We start from the raw sequence: 12,523 nt of genomic DNA on the forward strand, positions 1-12,523 counted from the left end.
ATGGAAGTTAAACATATGCTTGGTCACTATTTTACCGTTCTGCTTCCTTGGGATTCACGTATGAATGAACAATTAGCAGCAGATGTGCAAAGCCAGAATGTCATCAGTCAGTGCTCCAGGCATAGGAGAGGACTGATGGTGGGATGGACATATCACACAGAGTCACTGTGAGTGTCTGTCCTGATATGGAGATGTAACATTCTCAGGGTCACATCCAGAAATTATTATTTCAGGATAAAAACTCCAGTTGTTTATTCAACACAATGTCATCAACACTGAAAGGAGTGGAAATGAGCCATAATAAACAGTAGACATCAGAGTAAATTCTGTTCAACATCGACATCATTCAAAGATCTTTGATCCATTGACCAGTGAGTCCATCTTCCTTACTATTTCTTCTCTTCCCTTCCTTTGGAGAAGTCTTGGATTTATACACTGGTCATTCAGCCTGGAAACAGAAGGGCTACATTTGACTAAAACCGTTACTGAAGATGTATCACATAAGTCTCCCATGTGGTGATTTGGCAACTGTTGTTGCCAAAGATGAGTTGTTTTCTCATGTTTGCAGAACTTATCCCTCCAAGTTTTAGTCTTCACTTTGTAGCACATAGTATCAAGAAGAGTTGCTAGAAGCTCTTCCAGGAGAGGGGGTCTTTATTATAAAGACTTCATTTTACAATATTCCCCTTGTTCTACCAGGAAAGATGCCTCTCTGAGCTGCTGGTGCAACTCCAGGGCATCGTCCAATATTTATAATCTGTTAATCTTATAGCTCTACATGAAGGATGGAAGAGACCAAAACCAACCTTTGTATAAATGTCATTGATTTGGGGCTCTAACAGCACTGGATTTTGGCCAGTGTTTTCCCTAGCCTCGCTCTTTGCCTCTCAGAATATTTGTGGAAATGAGTAACAGGATCATTTGGTATTCAGCCCTGGATATGAATTATAATCTTGGTATAAGGTATATAGAAATTTAAAAGGCAAATTTTTCACCTCAGAAACACACTTTTCTTCAACCAGTCAGAAAAAAAATGGTTCCAAATTCTGTCCCCAGCTTGCAGGAAAGCAAGAGAGCACACACACACATTTGTGAACATGCACAATACAGATACATGGACAGAGGAGGTTTAATAGGACCTACTTCAAAACCAAAACAACAAAGTGGTCCACACTGCATGAGAGGGAAAGCTTGGAAATGATTCAGAAACCTGAGGGCATTCACAAGATCAGCATAAAAAGGTACATAAATTTACATCGTATCTGCATCAAAAATAAAAGCAGTCTATCTTTATGCTACCTTTATTTAATAAGGGCTATAATGCAATTAAATGACTAAGAACATTTAACATTTTTTTCCTCTGAACCATTCCCTAGAATGATTTATTTCTGCCCCCTGTGAGCACAATACTGCACCAGAGGAGCCAGGAAGAACCCACTCCATCCCTCTTCAGCATGAAGAGACACAGCTCTGTTTCTTCTATTTGAAGAACTAACAATCAGAGAAGCCTTACAGAAACTCTATAACCTTCCTCTATTTAGCTGTCTTAATATTCCTGGGCATATTAAATCTCAGTTTGAAATGGTTCTTGAATCTGACCTCAACAGAAGCAAAAAGCCAAAACCAGAGTGGCTCAGGATGGATCTTCAGTTCCCAACAGGTAAGACCTAAGGAAGTTCATATCACACAGTTGGAGCAAGAGAAAGGCTCCTGAAGGGTCCAAGCCACCACAAAGGACATCCATACATCTGACACGTCCAACATATTTCAGTTCTTCCTGTTTGATTCCCCATTCCAGCTACATTACACTACCAGTCTTTTCTGTTAAGCTTTCCCTCCTCTCATCTCAAACCTTTTCTTTCTTTTTATTTTCACTTCAGCTTAATTCATCATTGCTACTTTAAAACACCAGGAACAGACATGTATTCCCTTTGCAGTTTTTTCATAATGAAAATCCAAACACCCCTTCCAGATCTAGAAAGAAACGACAGAAATCAGATCTCTTTGAGCTCTGCTCCAAGTTCCTTCTCTAAGCTTTACCCCCACCTGTCCATCAGCACAGTCACTTCTATGAACCATCTATGAGATGTGGTCTTTCCTCCAAAGAATTCCTTCACCTTCTGGCCTTGTGGAGCAAATAATTGCTTGAGTGTCGGGCAGCCTGAACATGGGCTGGAGTTAATGCAGTGCTGGTATGCTCAGACATAGCACACTCTATCATCTTGTATTAAATCTGCAATTTAACCTACAGGCAGGAGCCTCTTTCAGCTTGCACTCATACTCAATGCCCAGACATGCATGATATAACATTAGTACAAGTTTTTCATTATGTTCTCTGAACAGAAATGGTCATGGTTTCCAGAGGTCCCCTTGAGGGAAACTCTTCTGCAAAGCCCCCTCAGTGTGCCCTGAATTCCATTCTGTGAAAAGCAAACCATAATGCTCCACAGAAGCATACAAAGGAAGGACTTCAGGCCAACACTTTGCTGGATGTGCTGTTAACCAGGTACACATTTTTCCCTCATGAGAACACACTTCATGATCAAACTATTAAGCACAGGGATGCATTTATCAGTCTCTTTAGGTTAATGTTGTTCCATTGCTGCCCTGCAAGGTTGTCATTACTGCAGAAGCATCTCCTGGCTGCATGCAGAACTGTGCATGAACAGCGATGTTTGCTCATAATTATGTCTCTTATTATCAATGGACAATAGGAGGACTTGAATGCTTAATTTTTTCTAATTATTGCATGTACTTTGAAAAAGTGCACTTGTCTGAGTAGAGAACCTGCTGGGCCTTGGCCATATCAATCCCATGGATTAAACAGACCTCCAGTGAAATCTGCTACCTTCATTTGCTGAGCTTTCTGCTCCCTCCAAAATAACAATCGCGTCCATCCCTCGGAGGGAAGAGGAGCATAAAAAGGGAAAAGCCAGCATCCAACTAATTTTAGCAAGTACAAAAGGAAACTCCATGCCAGAGGAACATGTGGTATTTTTAGTTCACCTTAAACTTTCCCCTTGGCATTTCAAGCCCTATTAATAAACAAAACAAACTGGGTTCAGAAAACAGATGAGTAAACATCTTTGATGCCTGTACTCTATTACTGATTCACCTTCCTTCCTTTCACCCACCACCCCAGGCCTCCACTCGATGACTCTGAATATTTTTATCGTTAAGGCAACAGCGCTGGGACATGTTGTGGTAAATATCCAAAAACAAAACATGTGGCAAGGTCACACGGCGTTTCCTCAGCAGCACGGGACCTCTCCATTCACTCCCTGCTTGGAACAAAACCCCCTGTATCGTAGTGGTGAGTAAAGAGAGCAGGGAGAGCGAGGGAGAGCCAGGCTGGCACCAGCAATATAATTTAGTGTGCAGGTATTTGATTTGATAAAAAACCTACCTTAATTTAAAAAAAACACGTATATGTATGTATGTATGTATGTATGTATATATATAATAGGTTTCTGACAAGGTTGTAATTCACTGAGAGGGGCCAGGCCTACAGTTTGGGTTTGACATGTCACTCCAACCTAAACCATGACTGGTTTTACGTGATCCCCTCAGAGGGTTGCATGTTGCAGCTGGCAAAAAAATAAACAAACCTGAGCTCTGTGCTAACAGATTTTTTTTCTTTTTTTTTTTCCCCCCCTTTTTCTGATTTATGCCATGAGCAAAGGAAAAAAAACAGTGACATATTTGTGAGTCATGGCTCCATTTGGCCCCTCTACGCTTGCTGCAGCATCCTGCTGAAGAGACAAACTGCAAAACACAGAGCAACAGGCCTCAAACAGGCAGAGCTGGGTAATTCCGAGGTCTTGTTTTGCAACAGCTCACATACATGAGATGTGTGATACCATCCTTCTCCAACTCTCTTCCAATCCCCTGCTCCAACAGAACCCAGCTGCTGGGGATGTCCCTCCTATGGCTGGTTCATGGGAAATTATTTAATCTGACTTTGCCCTGTCTCTGCACAAATCCCTGCACTGCAGGCAAAGCTCTGTGGTTTCTCCTATTGTTTTCTGTTTGTTTTTCTTTCCAGCAGAAGCATAAAGCTACAGTGTTGGATTTGCAAGTAGAGATGACAAACACGGAGCATCAGAGCAGCGTGCTACATTCCCCCTTGAACACATTAAATGTTTAGCTGAATGCCTGAGAAAACAAGGCTTCCATGCTCATCGTGTATGGATTTCTTCTTTCCCTCTATCCCAAATTTTTAACCATTGACTAATTTTTTCAAACTTATCAGAGGAGTGAAGACCTCAAAGATAAGATTTTCACAAATCTCATCAGGGAATCAGACACCAGAGGCGGCTCCCAAGTGCCAAGAGGAGCACCCCCTGCCCTTTTTTAGGCATCAGAAAACATGAGGGGGAGGAAAAGAGAGGGAGAGATGTTGAAAAGCAGCTTTCATTAATCCCCCTGCACACAAAGCTGCTTGTTTATTACGAGAACTTTTACATCCACCTCTGCATCCAAGATCCAGCAGCTCAGTCCTAGAAACACAGAGGGATTTAGCTTCGCATATTCTGGTTCATAAAGTTAAACACATGCTTACAAGATCCAGGTCTAAAGCCTGGTATCACGCTGTATCCTTCCAGAAACAGAACCAAAGTAACTTTCCTGCCCAGTTAGTTTCCACAACAACATCCAAATATAAATGTCTGTGGCACAGAAAAGTGTCTCAGTGTTACCATTTTCACGAAGGAAGATAGAAATCAGTCAATATGTTTTAGAGCTTTAAAAGGGAGGATTTTCTTTTCACAGCTTGTTGCCATACCAACATGGGACAATCTTACTATTTAAAAACAGCGTGCACATGCACACACACAGACAAACAGAGAAATGGATTATTTTTTTTCCCCCCAGCACTTTTGTCCTTATTGCAGACGTAAGCACTGACTTGTAGAACAGCAGCAGCAGCTTGGGTGCATGTGCCTAAGCTTTATATTATATAAGTCTAATATAACAGCGTGTCAAATGTTTGCTTTGGCGATACTATTCTTCAAATCCCCTTTTTATACTAATATTTAAAATGGGAAAAGGCTTTAAAAGAATGGGTGCGAATTACAGGTTCAAAGGTTTTATGAGGCTTCCAGCTGAGCATCGCTTATGCTAAGAATGGAGATTTCCAAAAACAGTGTTTAGGCAGTTTATTGGGGTTTATTTTCTCTAAGAAACTGCTACTGCAATCCGATGGGAGTGGGAGGAACAGCAGGAGGGATAGGGGGCAACAAACGATCTTTTTCTCATGTAAATCCAGTGACTGCGCTTACTTACAGATCATAAAGACTGCCCTCTGAACTATCCCAATTATGAAAGCTAAGAAAAACTCAGCTCAGCAGAAATGAGATGGACTTCCCAACATTAATAGCCACCACTAAAAAGACTCCTTTAAAAAAAATAAAAAAAATTAGGAAATTCTGGCCAAATATTTGTTGAAAACTCACAGTTTATAAAATTTCTCCCAGCTCAGTTGTTAAACTGAGCGAGATGGGAGCAAGCAGTCTGCACAGACAGACGTCTGGAGAGGCAGAATGTGCCTGCATGGCTATTCACACCGCTGTGCTTCATGGTGATATTATGACACTTTCCCTGAGTTAAGCAGCCTTATCACTTTAAAGGGTTTAGCAGCTCAGGAACAGTTCTGTGCTCGTGCAGCAGTGTTGGCACACACTGAGCTGTTGTGAAGTACAGGCAGGGTGCTATGTGCTCCTACCTGTGTCTGTGTGTATGGAAAGCAGCACCAACAGACTAATGCACAAGAGGCATTGTCTGGCTCTTATTATCTTGCCACTGCTTTTCTAAATCCATGGGTTTTAACGTGCATATTAGAAGCACATCCCTCTGCCACTCAACTCAAATGTGATCTTCTGTCCAGTTTTCTCTGGACTGCCAAGTTAAAGAGCAAAACACACAGCTAAACATCCCTGCAGAAGTACAGGCAGAAAAGCTATGGGTTTAGTAGGGTGGGAGAATAAAAAGACCCATTATCTCCCCTAGCATGGAGCTTTGCTGTGCTTTGGGCGCAGGCACAGTTAAGTGTATCAAATAGCTTTTCATCTGGATGCTAAGTCTGGAAGCACCAAAAGGAATTGCACCACTGTAATCATGCATCCCTACGAGCCAAGAAACTTTCATTCCTCAACCCACGCCAAAGAAGCCTTCTTTGGTGGATAATAACAACCTGGAGATCGTGGACTTTAAAACTTTCAGTAGAGAAAGTGAGTTAATCAAGGGGAAAAAAGAGGTTAACACAGTCATGTTTCACTACAGGATTATAGTGTCAAACCACAGGAAGCTGTCTCTGGTGGTTTGCTGATCTCTGTGGTCTGACTGAACTGAAATTATTACGAACAGTAACTTCATTGCTGGCAGTATTATCCTGTGCCTTTCTCCCTACCTGCAACCCTAAGGAACAGTATAAAGGCCCTGATCCTGCAGCATCTGTTTCAATTCTGACCTTACTACCAGTGAAGCCAACAGTGAAATTTCCACTTGCACAGCAATGGAGAAGCTGTTCTCTCCACGAGGGGATCAGCACCACTGGATTCTCTGGAGTTACTTACTGAATTGCACACTTGCAATGATCGGATCTTGTTTTAGTTACCATAATTTTTGCTCTAGTTGGTAGGTTGGTATGGATGTGAAACACGTTATCAGGTGCTAATGAGCAAAAAAAGAAATAACATAGGATTTCAGGTTTTGGAAATAAAAACTCCACCACGTTGGTCAAATACTAAAAAACAGACCATCTTAATTCTCCCTGGCCTCACAAAATCACTTTTCAACGCTGATTCTTTACAAACTGAGTTCATTCCTGTTAAGCCATCGAGCAGACAGCGAAACCAAGCCACGTGAAAGAGGTACCAGATCAGTCAGCAGAGACTGGGCACATTGAGATGGTCAGTGATGGAAGAACACAACTTGAAGAGTAAATTACACATCTTCTTCAAAGGTATCACGCAGTTCTTAATTATTGAGGGCACTGTTTCATAATTAGGATCAGAAATGATATTTCGAATACATCATTTATGCATACCCATTGAAATGAGGGATTTCAGTTGCTCCTCCTGTTATTTTGCCTGGACTAAAATTTGACTTTCAAGTATTTTGTCTATCATTTTTAAAGAGGAAAAAAAAAAAACAACCAAGCCTGAAAGAACAAAGACGACACTTCAAAGCCTTCAGCAGAGAAGGAAGTGCCTTCTAGCAAAAATCATACAGTTTGTCAATGAAACCTTTGTCAGACAGTTCCTCTCCTGCCTTGGCTGCTGTATGGTTAAAGATATAAAAGCAACCGAAGACAGAAGAGAAAGAGAATCCCTGAGAGAAGGAAAAAAGTCATGTCCCAGCACAGTCCTCTCTTTGCCCTCGGTGTTTATCTGACACACTGTTATTGATAGCTCTTTTTCCAACTCCCCTGACTAAGGGAGCACATATACCTTTTATTGCACTGAAGTTGATTTAAACCACCCTCACAATTTGTGAGGCTGTTTTTCACTTACATAAGGAAGTTCTTGAGAGGATTTTGAAGCAGTACAGTACAGTAGTTAAAACCAAGGCCGTTTAAAAAAGAATTGCATTTCCTCAGGCCATACATAATTTTTCATTCCTAAAAATACCAGGGAACTCTGCAGCTTTGGCAGGGAGAAGCCAGCTAAATGCAACAGGCTTTGGATCACTTCAAAGCATCAGGGCAAATTCATTCCCTTTTGACTCTCAAGTTCTCAAGTCTTACCACAGACAACCAAGATTTCTCTTCCCAGCCATGTGCAGTGCCATGTGGATTTTTCTGTGAAGCAACTTTTAATTTGCTCACGTACTAAAAAGACTTCAGGACTCCACTCTATTTTATAGCAATCTTTGATAAAGTCCTTGCATGCATTGTTTTGTACCACTTGCTGTACAACAAGAGTTTTCATACCTTCGTTTAGTGCTCTTTTTCAACTCTCCAAAAGTCACATGTGAAGAACTAACCAATTATTCATGTTTGCAGTGGTTCCCATTTCCTGGAGCATTGCAACAACACATTGCTTAAGACTTGGTTGACTCTTAACACTAAAGTTGCTTCTGATAGCTATTATCCCTAACAAGTTTCCCTTCAAAAACAAGTTGCTTTCGACCTCAACACACCTGGAGACTTCACCCTTACATTTCACCTCTGACCTAACCCGATATAATTGACATTTTGCAATTATCAGCAATTTGTTAGCTTTATTTTGGTTAGCACCCAATTATGCAAATAACAGATGTATAATAGAAATTCTCCTATTGGGCTGCAAATTTTTAGGGAAGCGTTTCATGCATGAATGACCGTGGCAATCTGGGTATATTTTGTAGGAGCAGAAAATGAGAATTCGGAGAATACCTATCCCATATCCTATACCTATGTATTCTCTTTTGGGGTGGGAGAGACTTCATGCTTTTTTCATTAACTCTCATGAGAACCTACAGCTTAGATGAAGCCTCTTCACATGAAGCAGGACTTCGTAATATCTTACTTTTCTGTATTCATGTGCTTAATACCTTTTCTACATACCCTTAGCATTTCTCCAATATAAAGGGAAGACCAAGATGTGAGACACTGTCAAATAACAAAAACAACATCACATTTTCCAAAAAATAGAGAGAATGAACTTGATTTGGAGCATGTTGACCAAGTGCAAGAAGTCCCACATTTCTTCATGCAGACAGGAAGCCATCATAGGGGATTGAAAGAGAGCAGAGCTGTACCCTGGACATGTTTATATTGGCTCTTGTTGAGCTTGAATACTCTGTTTTGTCTTTTTCTCTATAGGATCTTTGCAGTGTTCTATAATAAAAATAGAATAGCTGATCCTGTCCTATCTCACCCTCTATTTATCAAAAAGGTTTTCAACCCACAGCATTTCACAAGCACCAAAAATGCACATAATAAACACTTAAATAACAACAAGAAGAGAGCATTGGTCCCAATTTCCCTACCTTTACAGCAGCATTCAGCTTTATTTGATGCGCCAATTTCACCATCATCCTGACAGCAGACAAGTCCTTTCCCCATCTTCTGACCTCACCCACTTCCCTGTCAAAAGATTAAGGCACATTTGGAAATGCTTGGGGCTATTTTTAGACTGCATAGAGACATGAGGGGAGGAAAGCAGTTTGTGTACTTTCCTCATAATGTAGTAATCTCAATGTCTAGAAAAACCACTCTGGTTTGAATGTCATTTCAAATAATTACCTTGGGTAAGGCCAGATTAGCAGCATCAGTCTGAGATGTTATTGTCCAAATCGCTTCCCTCTGGAAGGGGATTTGCTGACTCTTGTGGCTGAGAATGCACAGCCACAGGATGCAGGAAGGACGTGGGCTCTTATCTTTGCCACTGGGAGATGCTCTCTTTCAAATGTCCCAAAACCAGGAACAAAAGTTCTGGAATAAGAAAAAAGATATAATTGCTGTGTTGAAATCTGATGAAGCCAAGAGCATCGTGCTGTAGGCTGGGACTCTGAGCTATGCAGGAGGTTCTGTGCAGTGCCTGGATTCACTGCGACATGGTGAGGTGCCTGCTGACGAGCAAGCTGCAGCTCAGCTCCACTGCTGACAGGTCCATGCCCCATCCAGATGCCTGACAGACCACTAACAAGGACAATCCTTCACTGCGTCCAGCTGCGAGGGCTTCTGGAACAAAACAGTTCCTGAAGTCACATAGGGTACAGGCACAGAAGACAGAATTTGATACAGATGTAACTGGCACACAGCACCAATGATCTTCAGTAGTTGTTTTTATAGTTTTTAGTACAGCTTTTCTCATATTTGGATGGTAGAAAGGAAAAGTAAAGGAATATCAAATATCCTGGAGTTAGCAGCTGAATGTTGCAGGTACGAAAAGCACATCCACACACACAGAATTGTTCCATGCCTTGTCTGCCTTCTTTGCATACACAGAGAGGTCTGATACACATAGGAAATCCTGAAATATCTTGGCTTACTGACATGATGGGGATGAGCACAGAATAGCACAAATGGGTTTTAAGCCCTTATCTAAGTACTGCTTCTAGCTGGGCACTGCTATGTGTGGTGCTGTCTTGCTCTCTTCACTAATTCACTAAGAACCTTCATTTCCACAGGGCTCCATGTGAAAGCTCAATACTAGTTACCAGGCAATGAAAAGAAGGAAGATAATTAAGAACAAAGCAAAACCCAGCCCAAATAAATCACATAAAACCAAACTACTACCATAAAACCATGATCTTTTTTTTGTTTCCCCCTCCTACAGAAAGAAGCAGAAGAATACTCAAAGGCAATTCAAGATCACCCCTCCTAGGATCACCCTTGGTGATCTGCCCACTTTACCAAACATCAAACATGCTTCCAGCCATGCCTGGCATCTCTCCATCCATGAATATGTACATTTCAAAGCATAATGGTTATTGCATGTCACGCTTATGGGCATTTGGCACATGTAGCCCTCTCTTTCCCAGTCTATGAGTACATGAAACATAAAACTAAGAAAAATCTGAGACATTGTGGAAACTGATGAGGGCTTGAATGAGCTTCTGGAATAAAATTGGAGCCCCTCCCCATCCAGGCAGTATTTTTAGGAAGCCGATTGAGAAATGTTTTTTTTGCTCCATTTCCATGTTTACTGGGATACAACATTGTTACACTCGATTGCATCAGAAAACATGGAAACAGCTCTACAAATTGATTCGACCACAAGATCTCAGAGGAGTTTGCTCCTTGTCTCCAAGGAGTTTACCCAGCATAAACAATGTCAAATAAATACAAGGCAGACCTGAGAGAGTTACTGTTTCTCAAATAAGTTTCAGCAATATCAGAACATAGATACACCCGTCAGGCAACTTCTGGATGGATGTTGTGATGGCATAATTCTCTTAATGGCTATAGCCATCCAAATAAAAATACAGGCCATATTAAACAACACAGACAAATTTGCTCTGTTTGAAGAGGATGTCAGGAAATGGAAGTGGAGATGGGACTAAAACACAATCCCCCTGCCTGAGAAATCACCAGGAGATGCAGCTGCATTCCAGTTTAGTATTTCCCAATGGCCTCTAACACCTACATTCTTGCAGGTTTGGAATTCAGATGTTCAGGCCATTAACCTGAAGTTTCTTCTATGTCATAAACTGTAATTCCCGATGTCATCATGCAGCTCTAGTTTGGCCGATCTTCTCCTTTAACCCTGATTGTGCTATTCTTGCAGTGCTGCACCTCAGAGACCTGCTTTCAGTCAGCGATGCTGAAAGAGACCTTGCCTGGTCAGGTGTGCCTTCATTTGGGTATTGGCACCGCTGGGTTGTATTCTGCATCTGTTGGCCCATGCAGCTGGCTGACAGCCACAAATCACCGGCACGACCTGCCAAGTCCTGTGGCACACACCCAACTACCTTTGGATCATTCAAAGAAGAACCCTGCTCCCAGTCTCTTACAGCTGGCCAGAACAGAATTAAAGTTGCCTGATTAACATGATAATGGGAAACAAAGAAGCTTACAGATTTTTTAGTTTGAAATTGGGAACTTTTCAATAGAAATTATAAAAAAATGTAGACATGGGCTTTCAAGACATTTGCGTGGTCTTTGCATGTCATCCATTAGAAACTCATTCAGTTTCGTGGGAAAACGCTTAATCAAAAGACCATTTTCTTTAATACATGAAAACTGTAACATCTCCCAGGCCCTCTAACTTTTAACCTATTCTTTCTTGTCTTGTCTTCTCTGGTTGTTTCAACTCCTCAGTACAACAGGTGGCTGAAAATTGAATCCCCTTTCCAGAAAAAATACCTTCATTTAAAAAAAGTTAAAAAGAAGAAGGAGATTCAGCTGGCAGGGACAAAAATGAAAGTAAAATAGCAACAATAAGCCCAATGCGTATCTCTTTCTTCAGTGGGATTTCCAAGCACCTTTAAATCCTTTTAAATTTTAAAGATGCATTTGATTTCAGTTTTTGTCTTCAGCAGAGACACACACAAAAAATGCAAACCATGATGAGGCTTCACATGGGGCAGCCAGAAAGCTGTCATTTGGATTTCCCCACTAGCAAATTGTTTTTTTTTAATGCAAAATTGTAGCCTTCTCCAGGAAAAAAAAAATAAAAAAAAAATTTTTCAAAGAGGCATTTTCTATCAGCAAATAATTCTGATGGAAAATTGCCTGTTAAACCTACTCAGTGTATGTAGTAACACTAAATAAGCAGTTGCAGACTTTCAGGTAGGCTTGCTGTAAGACTGCTTCTGCCATTAGGGTGAGCAAGCAATCTTCCCCACCATGACCGAGTAAATCTGAGAATTAAGAAGCTGAGTAATAGAAGTTTGTGGCTGAATGTAAGAGGAAACTTGGTTGTCATTGTGCAGTCCATCAGATACAAAACTCTGCAAAAAAGTGCTTCCTTCAAAACAAGGCTTGACCACACAGTGAAAACCAGGCCACTAGCACCTGGCGTTACTGCTTTTTAATCAAAGGCTTGAAAATCTCAATTTGTAAGCTACTTCTACCTGAGCAAGAATTATCAGTATC

The 12,523-nt window shown here is 41.1% G+C and overlaps 1 long non-coding RNA gene across 1 annotated transcript; it reads right to left on the minus strand.

Moving 5' to 3' along the window:
- Positions 1-247: 247 nt before the first annotated feature.
- On the minus strand, positions 248-9,410 carry LOC109370533. Its single transcript, XR_002120746.2, has 3 exons — positions 9,227-9,410; positions 8,971-9,067; positions 248-448 (listed from the first exon to the last, which is right to left on the minus strand). It is a non-coding gene; the product is annotated as an uncharacterized LOC109370533 (long non-coding RNA).
- Positions 9,411-12,523: the final 3,113 nt, after the last annotated feature.

This window comes from Meleagris gallopavo, chromosome 20, assembly GCF_000146605.3.
Source record: "Meleagris gallopavo isolate NT-WF06-2002-E0010 breed Aviagen turkey brand Nicholas breeding stock chromosome 20, Turkey_5.1, whole genome shotgun sequence".
In the NCBI taxonomy this organism is placed as follows: Eukaryota; Metazoa; Chordata; class Aves; order Galliformes; family Phasianidae; genus Meleagris; species Meleagris gallopavo.